The sequence below is a fragment of the Scleropages formosus genome, chromosome 23, assembly GCF_900964775.1.
Source record: "Scleropages formosus chromosome 23, fSclFor1.1, whole genome shotgun sequence".
NCBI lineage: Eukaryota > Metazoa > Chordata > Actinopteri > Osteoglossiformes > Osteoglossidae > Scleropages > Scleropages formosus.
This window is the reverse complement of record NC_041828.1, coordinates 1,224,895-1,247,568: the sequence shown is the minus strand read 5'-3', so window position 1 is coordinate 1,247,568 and position 22,674 is coordinate 1,224,895. Positions and strand designations below refer to the sequence as shown.

Here is a 22,674-nt window from a genome sequence, read left to right as displayed (position 1 = left end):
GGGACACACCCAGGATGGGACGCCAGTCTGTCGCAAGGCACCCCAAGTGGGACTCGAACCCCAGACCCACCAGAGAGCAGGACCTGGTCCAACCCACTGCACCACTGCGCCCCCCAATCAGATCAAAACAATTATACAAATGTAAAAATACTCTGCATGTTTCTAGAAAATATGCTCCACTGCTGCATGCCCCCCCCCCCGGTATGCATTGGAAAATCACATGCATGATTTTCAAATATTTTGACATGATTGTAATTTTATATGTAAAAAAAAAAAGTTCATGACAAAAGACAATAAAAACATTTGCATAGCCACTGTTCCCTGTATTAATATTCATAATTCAAAATATTTTTCTTAAAAGTTTTGACAGCAAATAACAACGCAAGTAAATCACTTCAAAAATAGTTTTTCACTTTTCCTTTTTTTTTTTGAAAAAAAATTCTGGAAATGATCCCTTCTCCCTAAACATAGGAAAAACAACGGCGCTCACTGTCCACTTCAGAAAGGCTCACGCTGCCCACTCCCCGCTTACCATCAACGGCACCACTGTGGAGAGCGAGCAGCTCGAGGTTCCTGGGACTGCGCACTGTTGATCGTCTCACCTGCTCCTCACATACATCAGCTCTCACCAAAGAAGCCCAGCAGCGCCTCCACTTCCTGCGATGCCTGAAAAAGTCAAACCCCCCCTCCCCTCCACCCATCCTCACTACCTACTGTAGAGGAACCATAGAGAGCGTAGTGACCAACTGCATCGCTGTCTGCTATGGGAACTGCAAGGCTTCTGATTGCAAGTTTCCCACAATGGGTAGTGAACATTGCAGGAAGGATCACCGGTGCCCCTCTCCCCTCCGCACAGGACACGTCCCACATACGGTGCACCTGTAAATCCGCCAGCGTCAGGTCTGATCCCACCCACCCCTCCCGCAGCCTCTTCGTCACTCTGCCGTCCAGAAGGAGATTCCAAAGAATCCGGACCTTCTCCTCCAGAGTGTGTAGCAGCTTCTTCCCTCAGCCTGTGAGAATCCTCAAGATTCCTCAAGAGCACAAACCCCTGGACCTTCCGCACATCCATCTCCTGACACAGCCGATTGTTTTTTTTTCCCGCATGTATAAAGGAAGCGTGCAACAGTCCTGAACAAAGCACATTAAGCAAATAAAATAACACACTCGCTTATTACTGCTGTAATAGGTAACTGTCTAGTGTCTCTATTTTCGTGTCTCTGCAGTTGTTCTAATCTACAGTTAAATTCCGTGTCCCGTACAGGTTTTTTTGTATTTTTATTATATTTGTGTTTTACGTAAATCTTTTTTCATAGCATTGTGTATGTTTTATACTGTCGCCAGACTCTGTCTTGTCCTGTTTCTACACTTGTCTGTTGTATTTACCAACCGACCAACCAATGTCGACAACCGCTTGTCCCGAGCAGGGTCGGGGCGAGCCGGAGCCTATCCCGGAAACGCAGGGCACGAGGCTGAAGGGGGAGAGGAAACACCCAGGACAGGACGCCAGTCCATCGCAGGGCACCCCCAAGCAGGGCTCGAACTCCCAGCCCGCCACACAGCGAGCACCAGCCAAACCCGCTGCGCCCCCACACCCCCCGTTGTCTTTACCTTCTTTATGAAACGCACTGTATGTTTTGTGTGGCATGGAGGTGCAAAGAGAAACCGAATTTTGTTCTCCTGTATCTGTAACTCCCGTGTAGGTAGAATGACAAAGCTGACTTCGACTCGCATTAAAAATATTGCGATTCGACTGTTTGGTCATTCTGGTATCTCATCAGCTGAGGTTCTGCATGACTGAACTGCCATGGAAATGATGAATGTAAAGTTGTACACTCACAGGTGACTGTGATATTCATAATTTATTAATCCCAAAGAAATTGCATTAATCACAGAAGTGTATAGTGACAATTATGGTGTCGTTGAGTGATTGACACCGATGTTTATTCTACTCCCCAGTGAAGAGTGTGGCAGCAGTATATTGTGTTCTTCAGTGACAGACTTTTGAAACTCAGTCTGGATTCTTGGAGTCCTGGAGATTCTTGCATCTGCTGTGCACCACAGCATTCATGCCCTTGTTGATGGAGCTGTTGATGACCTTTTTCACAACCTTGTCGATAGCCTTGTTACGGGTTCTGTTGTGAGTCTTTTGGGTCACGCTGTCCTTGTCAGCGTTGGGTTCTAAAGATTGCGGTAAAAGCTGGTTCTTCTGCTGTTACTGAGTCCTCAGCACTTTTTCCTGCCACCGCACAACTTTGAGCCTCAATAAAAGGCAGCTTTCCTGGTGGTTCCACCAGGCCACTGTCTTGCTGCCTCACTTCAGCTGACGGGTGTAGTGGAATGAGAGTGAGAATTGTTTGGGTCCTGGAGGAGTTGGAGTGGGAGTACTTCTGCTACTTTCCCAGAAATCACAGTCTACTGTTGGCTCACCTGCGGTAATTCCTGCATTGAGACATTTTGGACTTATTCCACCTGTGCAATCGGGTACCAGAGGGCCGTTTGGGGAAGGAGGGCGTGTCTGTGTTCAGGTGGCTCACCAGTTTGCCTCCCTCTCTCATGTTCCTTCAGCGGGTTTATTTGTAGAACCGGATCAAGCCTCGTGCTCCAAGGTACGGAAGGCAGATGTGTCTCGACTTGTAGGATGGCGGCTGGCCCTGGAAGTCTGCAGCGTAAGGCACAACAACATTTGCATACAAAATGCACATGCATGTGCTTTAAATCACGGCTTGCCAGGAGGTGTGTCGGCCGTCAACTTGTCATCACAGGTGCCGAGGAGCGGTGGGCTAAAGAGGAGACGGAAGGAGACCAAGGAACAAATGACAGAGAAGAGGAACAGAGGGACTGAAGGCTGTGGATAAATCCTCTGGTTGTTCTGTAAAACAAAAAGAGTGAAAGAGGGTAAAGTAACATGATTCCGAATGCAACTGCAGTTGTGTCAAGTGAAGCATGAAAATCAGCACTGTTTAAAAAAGAAAAAAAAAAAAACAGATTCCTTTATTAATGGGAATTAAGGGCTCATCAACCACTGACTAATCAAAAACTCAGTCCCCACGCACTGTCTGAGCCGCTTGTCCCATTTGGGGTCGCGGGGAGCCAGAGTCTAACCCGGCAACACAAGGCGTAAGGCTGGAGGGGGAGGGGACACACCCAGGACAGGATGCCAGTCTATCACAAGGCACCCCAAGTGGGACTCGAACCCCAGACCTACCGGAGAGCAGGACCCGGTCCAACCCACTGCGCCACCCCGAACCCAAAAACTCAGTATGTAACTTTTATTATTATCATTTTTCTATAAGGTTACTTAAAATGTTACCCTTGTATATTAAGCTACTAACACTGATTGACCTATTCATACAGCTGGGTAATTTTTATTGTATCAGCTTAAGATAAATACCTTCATCAAAGGTACTGCAGCAGGGATTCAAACCCACAAACTTTGGATTGCAAGGTGACTGCTCTAACTGCGAAGCTACAGGGTCATACAGTCGTAGAATATCTGATCTCGGAGCAGATCTCAGCCTCGAGACAGATTTGAAGCCTGTGCTGGCAAAGAGAATGTTGCTTTGCTGAACTCTGGTGAACTAGATGGTGGAGATAATGGGGAAACTGCTAATTTCCACAAAACCTTCCTGATACGCTGGAAATGCTCAAATACGTGTCTTCAGTGCTTGTTCTTACTACTTGAGGGATTTACTGTGGTTACTTTTGTTGCACACCGATTCCATTACTCGTCTACATTTATTCACATTCATATTGACTTTCGCAACAGTGATTGCAGATGGATAAAACAACATTTTCCCATTTATTTCCATGACTGATGACTGATTCTGTGAAAATATCGGGATCAGAATATTTAACCTGAGAGAATTTTGGACTCAAGCTTTTGTGCTAGAAAGACGAAGCGAGCACATCAAAGTAGCTGGACTGCGGTGCTGAAGAGCTGATTATCATCATTGGTTTTCTTATTATTATTTATTATTATACAGGCTTCCCTGACAAAGTGTTTGCTTTCAAAATCCCCCCCGAGGACAAAGAACGAAGATTTCAAAATATCAGAAAAAAGAGCTTAATTTCACGTGTCTGTCATCTGCTGTGTGTCGTGTGGGTTGGACGTCTGTTCTCTTCTGGTTCTAATGAGAGAGTTGAGGTGTCGACATCCCCCCCCCCCACCCCCCTAAAGCAAGAGGTGGGGCCACATCTGAGTCACTCTCCGCTCGTTGTGCCCTGCAGACTGGGATTGATGTGGTTGCTGTTTGCCACAGGGCCTCGCTGTGCTCCAAACGCACACCACCACGTGTGGCTCATGTAAACACACCCGACTGCTCTGAGAATTCTAACCGGAAAGCTGTGAATAAGAACCGTGGCTGAGTACTTTCGTTATGACCGCTGGCCTGTCATGGGAAAGGTCTCATGGGAAGACTGAGCCAAAGGTATCTTTCCTGAGCATCTGTCCTGCCCAAGCTTGTCTCTGACCCCTCACACCGAGAGCATGATTAATCTCCCTCTCAGTGCATTATTCACTTATTGGAAACTTTGCCCCAAAGAGATGTTCAACTCCGAGTAAACGGAAGTTCATTAACAGCACACAAAGAACTTTAAACGCAGACATGGGATGAAGGACACACGGCTTGTCTGACACCACCGTGTTGCTGGTTCGCATCCCTCCAGTCGCTCCTATAGAGGTGACATTCAAACAGCGAATACGTAGATAATCATAGCAGATGGACTCATTTATGGAGCCATCAGGAAAGAAATGACCCTAAGAGGTGGTTTGAGACCTTTCTTGAATGCTGGAGGGATTCAGCTGCTCTGAGGGACACTGGGAGCTCATTTCTCCATATTGGGGCCAAACCTGGGAAAAGAGGGTGGATTTTGGACCCTTGCGAGAGGGACCACTGAGTGGAAGAAGCGGAGGACCATAGAGCTTTCACTGGGGTGTAGGGGTAGATCAAGTGCCACACCTACCAATGCAGTCTGTGAGGATGCAAAATAGCAACACGTAAACTCGGCAAAGGAAACTGCAGCTTTCATACCTCCTTTCACAACATTGCACTTTTTGGTTGACTCTCCAAGGTCCTAAGATGGATAAGGTCAGTAAAAAAGGCACAGATGATGACCAGATGACCAGCAGCATCACAGCAGCTTCTCCATCAGTGTTGCTTGTCGCCTGTCCTGACAGATGGAACTTCCCCTCGAAAGCTTCACGTTGAGCTTCAGGCTGAGGGTCACCGCAGCGATGGCCCCACTGGGAACGGGTTCTTCGTCGGTCTGTTTCCTGTAAGAGCCGATGACCGAAAATGCAGAGGGAGTGAATGAAGCGATGGACACCCTCGGATGATACGGCTCAGGCCCCGCTTACCTGACTCGGGCTGTTTATGGGAAACTGAGCTGTGGACAGCGGGTGAGTCACTGTCTTGATGACACACTTCACAGGCTTGGTTTCTGACCACACTTATGTGACACCAGTCACACCATATGGCTGCATTCTGGAGATGCTCGCACATTTGAAGAACTCGTGTGAAGATTCCTGTTTTCTTTTTACGCTGTGTTCTGAACTCAGAAAACACAGCTGGGACCGGGAGTCTGTTCATAACCTTATATGTTCATAAAAGAAACCACTGTGTCGCAGCCAGTCAAATCTTAATGATGGAGGGTAGATGTCCCTCAGCTGATTCACAGGTTATGTTCTATTTGTTTTTCTTTTCTTGTTTTAAAAAAATAAGATATGATACATCAGAATGTTGCATAAACACACACACACACACACATTTTCAGAACCGCTTGTCCCATACAGGGTCACGGGGAACCGGAGCCTACCCGGCAACACAGGGCGTAAGGCCGGAGGGGGAGGGGACACACCCAGGACGGGACGCCAGTCCGCCGCAAGGCACCCCAAGCGGGACTTGAACCCCAGACCCACCGGAGAGCAGGACTGCGGTCCAACCCACTGCGCCACCGCACCCCTGTTGCATAAACTGCATAGCTTATTCCCAGCTGCTGTGTTCCAGAGTCTGTCCTGGAAAAGTTATGCACAAGACAGTGGTTAAGGTGGGCTTGATGCCAGTCCGTGAACGTGTCTATCGTTCCACGTCTTATCGATCACTGACACTCAGGAACTCCAGACTAGAGCTGTTAACACCGTGAAAATCAGTTGAATTAATTGGGTACCGCACTCCTCCTCTCTTTGGGTGTGTTTTACTGACAGCTAATATTTGCATGCAGATATGAAGGTTGACCTCACTCAGCAACAAACAAATTTCTCAGAATAGACGTGTGAAAAAAGTACTATTTAAAATAAAGAAAAAAACAAATGTAGCTGGCAAAATTCACACGTTTGTAACTTGAAGGCCCATATTTTTAAATGTAAGCTGTAGAAACATTAAACAATTAAAAATAATGTAAAAATGTAGCATGTGAAAATGAGCCAATATAATAACTATTATCCTTTCTGGGTACGTTTTATCCAAACTTTTTAATATTATTATGACAGTAGAATGGTGTACAGTACGATGTGGTGTAATTTTAGCTGCTGAGTCGTTCCAGGTTATACAGACAAGACCCCGTTCAGGGGTGATGTCATTGTCATCTATAAGTTGTGAAGATCACCTGTTGCAGGTGACCAAACTGGAGACTCTCTTTGTTTCCCTGGCTGCTTTCACTTTGGAGGGTTTCCTCCACCTTGGGCAAACCCGGTGGAGCCGACCTCCCACCAGAGGACCTACCTGTATCGGGGAACGATGACAATCTGATGATAGGAGTCTGAGGGACGAGGAAAGGTAAAGTTCGGAGCGCACAATGCTCCCTAGGAACCGGGAAAGCACCGACACTTTTCTCCTGAGCAACTTACATTGTTAAGCTACTTACAGTTATTTACCCATTTATACAGCTGGGTAATTTTACTGTGGAAATTTAAGGTAAGTGCCTTGCCCGAGGGTACTACAGCTGGAGGTGTGATTTGTACCTGCGACCTACCGTACACTACCAGCTGCCTACAAACATACCCCACTTATTTGTTTTTGAATCCTATTCATTCTGCTCTCAGATAATCAAAATTTGCCAGGTTGTCCCTTGTTTACCACGTTTTATTGCTTTCGTCCTTGAAGCCGAGAAGTCCCGAGTGTCCGATCTAGAAGACCGAAACTGATGCCGCGCTCGAGAGGATAAAAAGAGCCACGGACCGCAAAGGGCTGCGATCGCACCCTGGCGCACAGAAACGCAAGCAGACGCCAACCAGGGGAAGTGAAACTCTCTCTGTTCAGCCGGCAGGGCGTCCCGGCACCCAGGCGCTGCGGAAGGTGATGTTTTCTCTTGGTTACACACGTTTTGTCAACTTAAAATTGTACATGTGTGCTTGAGTTCAGAAACGGGGTGAATGAGCAGAAGGGGAAATGGGGGGAACGAAAGACAAAGGGAGAAAAGCGGTGTTTCGGTGTCACACGCCTCATCGGCCTCATAAATGGAGCTCGGAGCATGAAGGTAGAACGCAGGACATGGGGTCGCGACCCACACCTCACTGGTGCCTCTGTCCATCTGCTGAGTTTGCTTACAACTGGAAGAGTTTGGGTCCAATCGTTCTACCACGATGCTTCTGGGCCGCTCCGAGGAAGCGGCCTCCGTGGCCTGGTGTCCTGCGAATTTCATTGGTCTGGTTTTGATTTTTAATTGTCTCAGAAAGACAAAAAAATGATAGGGTTATATGAGCAGCAGGTGGTGTAGTAGTTATAGGTGCTGCTTTTCACTCAGAGGACTTGGATTCGAATCCCACATCCTGTTCTAGTGTCCTTCGAGGTCAAGGTACTTCCCTGGTTAAGCAAAAAATAGTGCAGTACTATAAAAATTATCCAGCTGAAATAGAGTAAAATGAGTGTATGTAGAGTAACATTGTAAATAGCTTTGCGGAAAACACTTAATCGTTTATCTGACGCTTTTCTCCAAAGGAACTTACAAAGTTACAGTCCTAACCCAGCTGCAAAAGTGGGAATAGTCTGTAATGTTTAATGGAGTAATTCAGTGTAAATACCGTGCTCTAGGGTCCTGCCGCAATAGCTGCGACTAGAACCTATGCCCTCCGAAGGCAAGAGCCGTAACCGCGACACCATCAACGGGAAAGTGTCAGATAAGAGAACAGAAGTAAATGTATGTGAAATAGACATGACGTCTGACCATCCTCTATTTAAGTAGCTTGTGCGTGCGCTCGCGTGTGCCTTTGTGTGTGAGAGTGTGTGACAGACACATTACTGCAAGGAAAGCCTCTAGGAAGAGGCTACAGCAGTCCTGTTTACCATCTGGTCCTTGCACTCTGGCTTCAGGACTGAGTTCCGGGGCCTCGGGTTTCGGCGCCTGACGGGGCGGCGGTGTAGCGGGGGGGCAGCAGCTCAGGTGATTGGATTAGCAGGTCCTCAGGTGGAAAGTGAACCAGGACAGCAGGTGGCTCGTTATAAAATGGGCCAGACGGATCGGTTGGCCGATGAGGGGGTGGGGCCAACAGCCCGCTGGCTGCACACCCAGTTAGCGTGCGTTAACCGCCGTTACAGGGTGTGGCAAGGGTTCCCTGTGGCCGCCACCCCAGCTAGGCAAGCATAACGAACACACCTCGCTCTCGGAATAAAAACACGCAATCCCACAATGACTCTGGAGAGGTTCTGGACCGGAGCCTACAGAGTCACGCGCTGGACCTCCACCAGCCTCACACACCCTAATCTACCCTCGGCATCTACTCCCCCCACAGCCGCGGGGAACCACCAGAAGATGGCATCAGATCAGGGCCATAGTCCCAGGGTGGGTCCTTCTTCGCTGTTCTTGCTGGGAGATGAATGGAGCAGAACCACTGGGAAGTCAGATGATGCAAAAATTGTATGCACTGGATGGATGGTAATCTCCTCTCTCCACCCTGGAGATAACGCCCCTGGGAGTGAGGTCGGGTCACCGTGGATCTCCGCCATTGGCATTTTCTTCGAATGGATTTTCACGCAACCCTCTGCGCTTTATGAAATGTGTGAATGAGCGTGAAAGTGTGTGGCAGCACGCGCCTCGGCACGTCAGTGGGCGCGAACCATGGACTCAGTCGCTCTGGCAGCTGATAGAGAGACCGTGATACCAAAGGGAGCAACAAACCGGGTGGAAGTAGAGACATGTTTCTGAAAAACGATGCCATTCTGATTGTTTATGTCAGAAAGTTTTATTTGTTTCATGATGCCTTCTTGTGCAATGTGACTCAGATCCATTTTCGTTCCATTTCCTTGGCCTGGGAATTTTTTTCTTTTCCTCACCTCATTTGCCGAGTGGTTTACTTCCGTGTAACTCATTAGCAACTGCTTTCATTTTGCTTGCCCTGCTGTCCTGTGTCGCTCTGCTGTGAACGCTGCTTGATATGTGCTGCATTGAATTATTAAATGTTTATTAAATGATTATTTTTGAGAAAGGCTGATGGGATGGCAACACGCATTTATCCAGTCTGTCATCGGCTGGTTACCTTCTACCCCGGTAAGCACCGTTTTTTACTTGCATCAGTCTGTGTCTACATCTACGGGAGAAACGACCTCAGCTAAGTGAAGAATAGGAGTAGTAAAGAATAATCTGGTCACTTCTGTTATCACAGATACATGTGAGCTGTCAAAGTGCCCGCTGACGTTATATCTGAGCTGCCCGCTCCTGCAGTGAGACCAGTCCACTTGGCAGAACCAGGACGGACCACGTTCTCGTTCGAGACAGAGGTTCAGATGGGCTGACGCCGCCCCCAGTGGGTTACCGTCCAGGCGTCGCGCTCCCTCTGATGGCAACTGATGGTCTGCGCAACTTCTCCCTTACGTTACCAGTGAGACACCACTGTTCTCACCTCCGCAGAATTGCTGAGTCGAAACCTGTTGAGCATTTCCTTCCGCAGACATGCGCTATGCTCTTCAGGCTGTACCCTGTCTCAGATGGCCCAAATCTCCTTCCTGCCAGCCTGTGGCACTTCCTCCTTTTCATACCCAGGGTTGCACTGTGTCAATAAAGAGGGCGCCTAATTGGCATGTAATGAGTGTGTGCCGTGGGGACTGGGTTTCGTGGGACTTATGGGACCCATTGCCGCTTTGAATTGTCCCTTCTCTCCATATGCCGCCACCTGACTACCGAACACTTCCGAATCTCCCCTTCCCCACCGTAATGGGATGGTATTTGACTAGCAGGACCTGGGTTTTGACTCTTAACACCGATGGCAGCAGCTAAGCTGGCATGATCTCAGGTCCCGGGGACCATTTAAAGACTACATTATGTCTCACGGTCATTTCTAATGATATTGCCTTTCAACAGAATTCTTTGTATTTCGTCAGTTCATCTTTCATGCAAAGCTTTACTTTGCTTTTCCAATTTTTCGAACAATGTATCTTTGTTATTGCTGAGCAGCATTGAGGTGGCCACATAAATAGTGTCTCCAAATGGTAGGTGGGACCATGTTGTACTGACAACACTCAGGAGATGACAGGACTGAGAGGGTGGAGCCAAGGCAGATTTGCACAATTAGACGCGTGGATTGTTGTCAGAAAGGAGAAGAGATTGGGGTCAAACTGACGAGGAGAGCATGGGGATTGAGGTCACCGGGATGGCAGGGCGACACAGGACAGCAGCAAGAAGTGCTGCGGTGGGGTGGGCTGGATGTGGGGTGGTGTTGGGAGAACTGGGTGTATTTAGCCAAAAGAACGGAAGTGAACCAAGACAGCGGGATGGTGCTCTCAGGGTGATGGTCTGATCTCACCTCTAGCTTTCATCTGTTTCATGTGTCTGAGTCTCTCCTGACTGACCCTTCGCTCGTCCACCACACACACCTCCTGCTCCCACCCGGCTGGCAGACACGCGCATCGATCCGGCAGATTGGAGAGAAGAAATCCCCTCGACAACAGATATTCTTCCCCCCAGTCCTACCATCCCCCATAACATAGACTTTAGCCCAAGGTCCCCCAACAGCCCTAACTGCACTTTGCGTGACCTCTACATGCTCCCTCCCTCCCAGCTCGCAGGCCCTTTGGTGCTGATGCAAAGCGTGGTGTGTAGATAATAATATCTCTTGCCCTACCATGTGATGGGTGAAGGTGTGAAATCGTGAGCGCTGCTCTGAAACGGGTCCGGCTTCCTGCCCCCCGCCCGTGTGCACGCCCGCGTGCTTGTCCTCTGTCTCCGCACTGCTCCCTGTCCCTCGCGGCCGCCTGCTCGTCCGCTGGTTGTCCGCTGAGCTTTTTCTCACACTGCATCCTGTTTCCTGCTAATCTGTTGTTTCACACAGAAGAACACGTTGAAAATCTTGCATTCTGGGAAACGGAATCCATGCACTGTGAGCTCATGCTCAGAAGCATCAGACTCTTGACTTCTTGCTTCTATAAACTTTGAATGATGTAATCTTGTCTAAAAAAAGCTCAGTTCACTTTATATGCAGATGTTCTGAATGCCTCCAGAATAACAGTTTTACTATGTGCAGAGAGCACTGGCGACACTTGGCTGGTATAATCTCCTAGAAGGAAACACAGGGGCCTTTAAGTGTTTGGGCATTGGAAGTGGGTTTGAATTTGAGTGTGGACATTTGGAAAAGGGTCTGAGTCTGGCTCAGTTTGAAGGGAGTTTGCACGTTCTCACCATGTTGGTGTGGCTTTCCTCCCATAATCCAAGTACATGTGTTTCAGGTGTATTGATGATTTGAAATTTCCCATTGTGTGTGTGTGTGTGTGTGTGTGTGTGTGTGTGTGTGTGTGTGTGTATCACATTGCTCTGCTGTATAAACGGGTGAATAACTGTAGGGAGTTAAGTGTAGTGTATTTAACAGTGTAAGTCACGTTGGGCAAAGATGTCAACTAAATACTACGTACCTAATAATGAATGTTCATCACTTTGGAGGAAAGTTAATGAACAAAAGTAAATGTTGACCACAGTGGTCTAATGTCCAATACAATCTACTGAGCTCTGTAGCTGATTATTAATAATGTTGCTCCGAAGAGTGTGTGCAAACCCAGAACAATGAACCAGAACTCAAATCAGTTCCTGAATCGAAGGTTGCCATGGCAGCCGACAACTTCCAGTCCTCGTGATTTAAAAAAAAAAAAAACTGCTTCTGTCAGCAGTGTGATGAGACACAAGACTTCCAAACTGCATTTCCAAACTTCTGGTCCACCTCTATACTTTTTGATTGTTCACAACCTTCCTGAGGCAGGTAGACCGGCTTGGCCCTTCTTCCCACACGAACATCAGATCTTCAGGCCAACAGGCTGAGGAGAACAAAACAGTTTTGGAAATGGGTGGGAGCACAAACAAAGGGCAGCTGATCAGAGGAATGGAAACAAGCGGAACAATCATATTTAGTTAAGGTTCCCTAAGAAAGATAATCTGCCAGTTTTGATGGATTGCCGTACTGTAAGCCTCAGACAGTCCGTAAACAAGGTGACACGTCACACAGCTCAGCATCTCTGCAAGCAGGGGGTAGAGTGGCGTGGAGGAGGGTGGGGGGGCTGTTGCTAGGGAAGCCCGAATGATGAGGCTGCAGCAATACCTGTGCCGGGTGCCAAAAGCTGGGCAATATGTAAACAGAATTATTAATCCTCTTTCGGAAAGGGGACCTGCCACTTGTTTTTGTTGACCTCAGAAACACGCAGAAGGAAAACAGAAAGAAGAGGGACAGAAGGGGAGGAAGAGCAGAGGAGAAAAAGTGAAAGAACAGAACGACAGATGGTAGGATATTATACGTACAGCGGTGGTAGGGAACTCGAGGGATGGACAATAGCCGAGCTGCTGGTTCTGCAGTTGTGTGCTCTTTCAGATGAGGACAAACAGAGTAGAGCTGTGTCGAGAACTTCACTTGGCTCAAGTGGAACTTTCGCTTGATTTCAGGAGTTAGTTGTTTTTTACTGAGTCAAACCAGTTGGCAGAAATAATCTGGAAATAAAGCACAAATGAGCAAGACTCAGATTCTCCTTGTCCTGGTTGTCTCACCTCAACTTATAATGGGGTTACGCACTGTTGCATCCTTCCTGTTGAGTTCCAAAGTGCACCTCAACTTTCCACAGCCAAGTCAACACTGACCTCAACACTTAGAAGCCAAGTCAATACTCAGTTCAGAACTCAACAGTCAACATAGCTCAACCCTCAACGGACACATCAACACTCAACAGAAACATCAACACTTCATTCAACACTGGCCTCGGTGCTCAACAGACACGTCAACACTCTGTTCAACACTGGCCTCAACGTTCAACAGATGCCTCAATACTCCTTTCAACACCGACTTAGCGCTCAACCACCAACTCAACACTAACCTCAACACCTTACGGTTAACAGTGACAACACTGAGCTAAATACAGGATAATGCTCACTTTAACACTACCTCAACACTCAGCATTCAGTTCAGCACTCAACAAACACCTCAACACTCAACAATCTACTCAGCCATCAAAACTTTCTGTATAGTCCACTCAACGCTGAGTTCAACACTGACCTCAGCGCTCTTCGGTCAAGTCGGTACTCAGCAGAGCACTGATCTCAGCTAAACACTCACCACAAAACTGACCTCAGCACTCAGCCATCCATTCAACAGTCCACTCAACAGTCAGCTTATCTCTCAAGTCAAACTCTGTTCACACAGCCCCAACTGAAACACTGGCATTAGTACAGAAATCAACACTTTACTCCAAACCACAGTTTGGTTGTGTTTTTACGCTTCAGTTCTTCTTTTTCGTTACATGGCTAGTTAGTCCGGAACACTGGTTGGGTGTTGGACTGTGCTGCTGATTGATGTTCTTGTCAACGCCTCCAGCCTCTTTATTCTTTAGTGCACCCCTTCTGCTGTGGGGAGCACTGGGATGATTACTTAGGCCATTTTGTCTTCCGGCTTCTCCAGCCAGTGCTTTACTGGGCCAGATTGAAGTTCCTAATGTTCTCCTTGGGCTGAGGGAGGCACCCACTGCTTTACCAGTATTGAGGCAGATATGGCAGATGTTTCCTTGGATTCACTTATGCTGGAAAGAAAAATGGTTTATCAGGTATCATGTTTTCTCACTGTCAACCCCAGCCCCACGGTTTGGTTTGTATCCATGTGCTGTGACACCTATTCATTCATTTCTTTGTGTGTCTAATCCTTTATGATTTATCACTCTTTTATGTCTTCTCCAAATGGGTCCTTGTTCGGACGATTCTCGATGGTCCCGCTTGTCGTCTCGTGCTGTGTGGTGTCTGACCTCTGACCTGCTCCACTTGTTGTGCTTCTCAGACTCCTGCAGAACAAAGCTATTTAAAAAAGTGGAGTCTGGCTGCTGGGATGTCACACCTGAGACCGGAGGCTAAGCCCTGTCCAGACTGTCTGCTGATTAGAGAAATGATGTGAACATGGTGAGCAGTGAAAGAGCCGGGCAATTGCACGGCACTGAGAAGCCAGGCGCCCAGAATAGCCGACCCACATATGGCAGTCAGTTGACCGTTTCACTGGATGGAGTTATTTGGCAGACACACCAAGATGTGCGTGAGGACACAGACTGGCGTCTAAAGATACACACGCAACTTTGCAGCAGCATACAAAAATACACACACCCATACTGGCGTTACTGCATAACAAAATAGCGCAGAAGTGGCTCATGGCTCAGTGTACATCCCAGGAAACAGATTCTGATAAAAATACTGCATGTGTGAAAGAAGACAATGTAAACAACTGTAAACAATATTAAAATTGTAACTATGTCGAAAAATCGTTCTTTCTTGCGATTTTCTTGGATAAGGGGCAACAGGTGGTGTAGCGAACCATCGCCTTGCACTCGAAGGCCGCAGGTTTTAAATCCCAGCTCTGGCTGTAGAACTGCTGATCAGTGTACCGACTGTGAACTGATACTGTAAAAATTACCCAGCTGAATTGCTGGGTGGATTTTAGTGCACAAACATAAGGGCGCAAGTCACTTTGGACAAAGGTCCTGGATGTGAACAGATGAAAAAGTATAAATAACTAAGTGAACTTTGAGCAGAGAGATGTTGTTAAGGAAATCTGCTTTGGCCCTTGTACAGCTAATGTGTGAAAAGAGGAACTTCTCAAGGGGCTTGTGGCTCCTCCAGACTCATCATTGCAGCACAGTGTGACAAATAGTAGGCAGAGCTCCCATCGCTGTGAATCGTTGTCCAAGGAAGGGGCCGACAGCTGTGTCTTCCCTTTTCCTGTTTCCCTCTCTTCCTTTACTCTCCATCAGGGCTGCGTGTCCCAGCAGGATGTCCCCTTCTTTGTGTGTGTGTGTGTGTGTGTGTGTGTTTGGGTGGACGGGGCGGCAGATTGAGGAGGAACCGTTTCAGACAGGTGTTTGAGCTTGGCACGGCCCAGTCCTTCTCCCCATGCGGTTGGCCGAGCCAACCGGTGCCTGAGGACAAGGAAGTAGGTCAGCGAGAAGCGTCCACCCTGCGATCCTGCGAGACGGAGCGGATGAGACAAGGGGGCGGAGCCAAGGAGATGTGTTTTAACGGGTCCTGGACAGAGACCAAAAAATAGCCATCTGGATCCATCTATTTTTCCACGCTCAGTGTCTCTTTGTGGGTGTGCGTGTAAGGAAGAGAGAGAGAGTGCGAGGCCGTGTTCGCACGTGCGGTTCGTTTGAATTAACTGCTCGAGTGCCAATTGGATCAGCCCGCCCTCATTCATTAATCCCCTCTGTTGCGTGAAACAGGGAGGAGCCAACTGGGTTGAGGCGTGTGCTCAAAAGGCTGCCGCAGCGCCGGGAGAGGAGTTTCGCTGGCGGAGGCGGCGGGAAAAACAAGGGATACGGAGAACGGTTTTTCAGCGGTGGGATTCTTGAAACGAGGAGCAGAACGATCTGGATGCGCTGGAGAATGAGGAAGGCGCTGAGATGAGCAAAGAGATGAACGTCCGCCTTACGAATGAACGCGAGACAGTAAGTGAGACCGTACACCAGGCCCCAGGCGTCCATGTGCGTTGAGGAGGCCACGTGTTTGAATGCGTGAAGGTCACTGATAGCGGGGGTGTCGGTTGAGGAGCGTCAATGAGCTACTGTCCATGTTGGGCTCAGTGGGGCGGTCGTATGACAGATGTAGATCTAGTGACACTGAAGTGGACCTTTGGGCCATTTCTGAAAGCTTCACAAGGTTCTCACCACATCCTCCTAGACTTATGGTTGTGTGTTTGTGACACTTTTAGTGGATTTACACTCTGGTACCTTTGGACTGAAGAGTTTTGAGTTATGAGTCCTTCAGAGAACATGGCAACACCTTGCTGTGGAGGTTTTTAGTTTCGTCTCAGCTAAATTGTCTTCGATGAATAACACCCGTAACACCTTATCTGCATTTAAGAGCCGAACACACGGTGCTTGAAACTCCACCTGGGCTTCAGAACATCGACATGGGTTAAGAGGTGCTGATGTCTTGTATGAGTTTCTGGATTATAAAAGCCACCTGAACCCTAAGGCAGTGGTGTTGTCACCTTACCTGAGTCTCTGGGTGACTCTGCTTCTTCTCCCTCCTCTTCCTCCTCCCAGGGGTCCTGACCTTTAACTCACTAGTGCGACAGGAGCCGAGACCCATCGGGAGCGTCAGTCATCGGGAGCGAAGTGCCACCATGAAGCTGGAGGTCATGATGAGAGACCTGAACCAGTGGGGAGAGGAGGACTTTGCTCGGAACTGCACCTACGTCGTCTCGGACCAGGGATCGGACCCCAGCTTTGCGCTGCCTCTAGCCATGACCTCCATCCCTCGCAACTTGACCTTCGAGTACGGCCCCGACAACGAGGTACGGCGCTCCGCTGCGTTGGAGGTCAGGGAGGTACGCGTTCCCGTGTCTGTGACTCTCGTGCGCTGTGGGTCAGAGTCCGTCCCGGAACGCAAGTCCCCGTCGGGGCCTCTGATCCAGGTCATCACAAGTAATCCCCTCCTTGCCACAAGTCGCTTCGATGCACTTCCGACTGCTCCTAACCCTAAGCCTCAGGAGTTATCTACTGTAGAGGACATGTGTTCGTAGCTTTACCTGCCAAACTGCGTGCGCAAAAATGCTGAGCCCTGAGACGTGCTACAGCGAACAAACAGCTTCCTACAAATCCTTAGAAACATGCACATCCATATTTGCTGTCTCTCACCGGGATATATTAGTATTCACATAATTGCTCATTCATTTTGGTGACACTTTCCTCCAAAGTGTGTGGGGGGGGGGGGAGGGTCTGTTTTGTACACTAAGCTATTTACCCCTTTAAACAGCATGGTAATTTTTACTGGATCAGTTGAGCAGGACAGTAATTGTCCTTTTCTGTGGGAATAAGTGGCGCAGCTGTGGGACACAGACTTTTGTGGTCAAGCTCGTCATGTTTTGCTCACTTCTTGCACCCCCCACCCGTCGCTTTCTCTCGTTTTAGTCTCGGGTGTGAATGGTGTGGCTGCGAAGGGGTAGTTGTGGGCCGCTTTTGCCCGCGGCGGGCGGAGTCAGCACACACTCCGACAGCGTCGCACACGTTTGTCAGGACGGTGACCGAAATTCCCACCGCCGCCCCCCGCACAGGGTGCGCTGCTCTGCAGCTCTTAAAAGAAGGCACATAAACACAGCGGTGCGTGCACGTGCTCACACACACACACGCAACACACACACACACACGCGGCTGCAGACAGTAACCTGCCTCATGTGAGAAAAGCGTCAGAAAAGGTGTGAAAACCAGCAGTGCAAAACGGACCTGATAACAATCGATTTCTTTTCCCACTTTCACAGCGAACGCTTGTGAAAAAGCCGAGTTCCTCTTTCCCCGAAGTGACCTTCGATGTCTTGCTCGAGCAGGCGTGCTCCGGTAGCATGGACCGCAGCACCTGCTGACACTCCCACACACAAGCGTACGCACACACGTTCATAACCCTTTTCATGACAGTACCGATCGCACGTGGACATGTAAAAGCCGAGGCGGCGACCGTTGAAGCGGGCACTTTCTCTCTCGCGCGTCTGTGGCCGACGTGCACCGATACACGCTGCAGGAATGAGCGGACGCACGCACCCGCACCATCGGGTGCACCGGCGTACCTGTGCCGTGGACGCGCGCAAAGCGAAACCTCTTCGCTTTGCTTCCCGCGCCCCTCGTTGGCCAACGATCCACGTTTTGCCGCAGTCCCGCTTATTTACTGACTCCACGTTGCCTGCCGGCGAAAGGCGGCTCTCGAAAGACAGGAGCCCGGGGAAGGAATGAGGGCCCAGCAGTAGAGGAGTCGGTCAGCGAGCGAGCGCAGAGGAAGCGGCAGGAAGGCACAGGAACAGGAAGTGGAAGCGAGGTGTTTGCGGACCGACGCCTTGGCGGCCGACACGGTCGTTCATAGAAAGACGCTCGCCGGATATTGGTTGTTCAATTTCGTTCGTACCTTCGTTCGTTCGTTGCAAGAAGGCCGACGTGCCACTTCTCGTGCGATCCACGCTTGCGTGGCTGCTCTTCGCGGATTCGAGACCTCGCTGTTCACTCCGTACGGTTGGCCCCGACAGGGCGTGCGCCGGTACGTGTCCACGAGCACGCGGCTCACGGCACCCTCCGCCGGGACGGGAGCGAAGGTGCGGTCGGGGTTTCTGGCGCGTGAGCGGGAAATGTAGGTTATGCCGTGTCGATTAGCTTTCCTTTGAGCGTCGGGTGTCAGTGCTGGTAGTTTGCCAGACGCCTCCCGGGAGACGGAAAGTGACACCGATTTCCCCTCCCCCGCCTCTCGGTGCCCTACGCCCCTCCCAGCGCGTAATAACCAGTTCCGATCCACAATTAGTCATGCGACACCAACAAGGAACAATTGCGCCGTCGCGGCGGAGTGCGTCAGGTGGTCCGGCGGATGGTCGGAGACGCCGGTCAACCCCGGCCCCGCATCAAGAGCTCTCCACCCTTCCCTCCGACTCCGCAAACACACCCCCAGCCCCTTCCCCGGCTTGCGCTGGGCAGCAGCTTGTTTCTCTTTGGTCATTTGTTGCTTGGGTCTCAACTATGGACGGTCGCTGGGCCACAGGAAATGACAGCGGGCTGCCATTGGTCACTTTTAGGAAACTGTTGAGGAGGGTGGAATAACCTGGGACAGTTCTGAAAGCCTGTGACCAAGTGTGGGTTGTTATCAGTCAGCATTGAAACACTTTTAAATTGAGGAGGCTGTCATTGGTCAGTTTTGAGGAGGTGTTGAAGGGGCTGGGGTGTCATTGGTCAGTTCTGAGGACTCGTTAAGGAGGGTGGGCTGTCATTGGTCAGTTTTGTGGAAGCGTTAAAGGGGCTGCGGTGTCATTGGTCAGTTTTGGACCACTGTTAAGGAGAGTGGATTTTTGTGATAAATTTCTCAGGGATGACTGCAGATGACTGGCACCTGGTGTTGTACAACCCCAATTCCAAAAAAGCTGGGACGCTGTGTAAAATGTAAATACAAACAGAATGCAATGATTTGCAAATCTCATAAACCCATATGTTATTCACAATACAACATAGAAAACATATCAAATGTTTAAACTGAGGAAATGTACCATTTTAAGAGAAAAATAAGGTAAATTTGAATTTGATGGCTGCAACACGTCTAAAGAAAGTGGGGACGGGGGCAACAAAAAGCTGGAAAAGTAAGTGTTGCTAAAAAGAAACAGCTGAGGAACATTTTGCAACTAATTAGGTTAATTGGCAACAGGTCAGTAGTATGATTAGGTATAAAAAGTTTGTTTTAGAGAGGCAGAGTCTCTCAGAATTGAAGATGGACGGAGGTTCACCAATCTGCGTCTACAAATTGCGGAACAATTTCAGAATAATGTTCCTCAACGTAAAATTGTGAACACTTTGAAAATCTCATCATCCACAGTACATAATATCATCAAAAGATTCCGAGAATCTGGAGAAATGTCTGTGCGCAAGGGACAAGGGCGAAAATCGATATCGGATGCCCGTGATCTTCGGGCCCTCAGGCGGCACTGCATTAAAAACAGGCATGATTCTGTAACGAAAATCACTGCATGGGCTCAGAAACACCTCCAGAAATCATTGTCTGTGAACACAGTTCGCCGTGCCATCCACAAATGCAGGTTAAAGCTCTATCATGTAAAGAAGAAGCCATATGTGAACGTGATCCAGAAACGCCGCCGTCTTCTCTGGGCCAAAGCTCATTTAAAATGGACTGAGGCAAAGCGGAAAACTGTTCTGTCGTCAGACGAATCAAAATTTGAAATTCTTTTTGGAAACCGTGGACGTCGTGTCCTCTGGACTAAAGAGGAGAGGGACCATCCGGCTTGTTATCAGCGCTCGGTTCAAAAGCCTGCATCTCTGGTGGTATGGGGGTGCATTAGTGCCTATGGAATGGGCAGCTTTCACATCTGGAAAGGCACCATCGATGCTGAAAGGTATATACAGGTTTTAGAGCAACATACGCTTCCATCCGGACGACGTCTCCTTCAGGGCAGGCCTTGCATATTTCAGCAAGACAATGTTAAACAGCATACTGCATCTATTGGAACAGCATGGCTTTGTAGTAGAAGATTCTGGGTGCTGAACTAGCCTGCCTACAGTCCAGACCTGTCACCAATTGAAAACATTTGGCGCATCATGAAAGGAAAAATACGACAAAGACGACGCAGGACTCTTGAGCAGCTAAAATCCTGCATCAGACACGAATGGGACAACAATCCTCTCCGAAAACTCCAGAAACCGATCTCCTCAGTCCCCAGACGTATACGGACTGTTGTTAAAAGGAGAGGGGATGCTACGCAGTGGTAAACAAGGCCCCGTCCCAACTTTTTTGAGACGTGTTGCTGCCATCAAATTCAAAATTACCTTATTTTTTCCTTAAAATGGTACAATTCTGTTTTTATTCACATTTTGCACAGCGTCCCAACTTTTTTGGAATTGGGCTTGTACCTTCGAAATAAGTATCAAACATTCATCTCTTGGACGTTTACACGGACTGAAGCGACATCACACAGACCTGTTACAGAATCCAGTTTACAGGCCTGATTTACTGGAAATGTGCAGTCATGTCAGAATTCGGTGTCATTTGCGGAGGCGGCTGCTTGTCCTCGCAACGCCCCCTTTTGACCAGCGTAGGCACTGCCGAGTCGGGATCAAGCGGGGAAGGTGGGGGGGGGGGAGGGCGTCAGAGGCACCGACATGCTTCCGGCACAGCGGCTCAGTAGACCCGGCCGGGTGAAAGTCTAATCCCCTTCATTCAGTTAGCTCATTAATGGGGCGACCTGGGCCAGGCCAGTTCATCTGATCGTTCGTCCGTCCGTCCGTTCCGCTCCCGTCTCCCATCGTCCCCGATGAGCGGCCGCCTGACCCCAGAAGAGCTGTCCGAACTCCGAGCGCCCACCGTCCAGGCGCTCGCTCACGGGCTGAGCTCAGCTCGAGGGCACGGGATCAGTGCCGCTCATCCGTTGCGTACTCTGCTTGTTTCCTAGGTAACGGGCGTGTTCAGTAAGGAGTACATCCCCCAGGGCACACGCTTCGGACCCCTGCGGGGCGTCACCTACCCCGGAGACAGCGTCCCGGCACAAGCCAACAGGAAGTACTTCTGGAGGGTAAGTCTCCGAATGTGTGGTTGAAGTGTATTTACACCTCACTCGCAGGCGATTGCTGCAGGCACGCACGCACACACAATTTACATTTATTTGTCTGACACTTTTCTCCAGTGACTTGCGGTGTTAAGCTGCTTTTGCCGATCGACCCGTTTATAAAAGCGGGAAATTTTTCCAGTATGAGGTGGGATTTGAATGCTGGTCTTCAAAAGTCTAAGCGCTGTGACACGTGCTAGTACGCACACTGTTGTGTGTGAGCCAGCGGTGAGCAAAGCTCCTGGGACAGGAAAGCGAAAGGCGACGGAAACCTCAGACTGCGGGTTGTATGGCTCTCGTCTGAGGAAGGAAAGGGGGCATCGCGATGACTGAGTGTTTTCGTCACATCGCCGCGGCAACTCGGCCCCGGAGCAAGCGAGCGAGTGCGTTTCCCTGCCTTTCGAGCTGTCCGATCCACCTGGAATGAACCTCGATTGAACCACCGCCGTGTGTGTGCGCGAGCGCGTGCGTGTGCGTGTGTGTATGTGAGGGAGCAGTTTGTGGGCCCGTTGCTCTTGCTCTCCTGCCCGTCCACCCTGCAGGTGGCACAGCAGGTCGAGGCCTGCAAACGTACCTCTTTTCCTGCAGAGCACACACCAAACCACACAGTCATTTCTGTCTCTCGCTCTCCTCTCACGCCCAGGCCGCTCAGCCGCCCACATGGGCCTCGCACTCTCGCCCTCTCTCTCTCTCTCTCTCTCCCCCCCTCGCCCCCAGGCCATCTCCTATCATTGAGGACTTTCTGGAGGCGTGAAAAAGTTTCTCTTTACTCACCACTGCTCTCTTTCCTCCCGCGTTTCCTGTAACTGTTGAAGTTCCCGTTCTGTCTCAGGGGATGAAAGGGGGCGGGGCTTCGGGTCGACAGACACGTCGGGCATCGAGGCTCGTACGCAGGTGCGGCGGGATGTGAGTTAGCGACGGTGCTGCATCGAGTTGCTGCGGTGGGTGACTACAGGGTCCGACCACCCCGGGGTGTTTGAGAAGTTTCCGGTCAGGTCCACGTGGGGCGGGGGTCGCGGGGGATGGCGAGAGGAACACGGCACCGCCAGCAGGGCATGTCGGGGCATGATGGGACTGGGCAGGTCTTACCGGAGCCCGTGCTACAGAACTTGACTCGGGGCAAAATCTCCCCGCTGATGGCTCTCAGAGGCACTTCCTGT

At 49.6% G+C, this 22,674-nt stretch overlaps 1 long non-coding RNA gene across 2 annotated transcripts; it reads right to left on the bottom strand.

The window, feature by feature from the left end:
• Window positions 1–8,807: 8,807 nt before the first annotated feature.
• On the bottom strand, window positions 8,808–22,642 carry LOC108931852 (uncharacterized). Of its 2 annotated transcripts, none has more exons than XR_001965944.2 (4): window positions 22,289–22,642; window positions 12,712–12,897; window positions 12,166–12,233; window positions 8,808–11,244 (listed from the first exon to the last, which is right to left on the bottom strand). It is a non-coding gene; the product is annotated as an uncharacterized LOC108931852 (long non-coding RNA). The 2 variants fall into 2 exon arrangements; XR_001965943.2 differs by lacking the exon at window positions 22,289–22,642 and adding an exon at window positions 16,432–16,565.
• Between the last annotated feature and the right edge of the window lie 32 nt (window positions 22,643–22,674).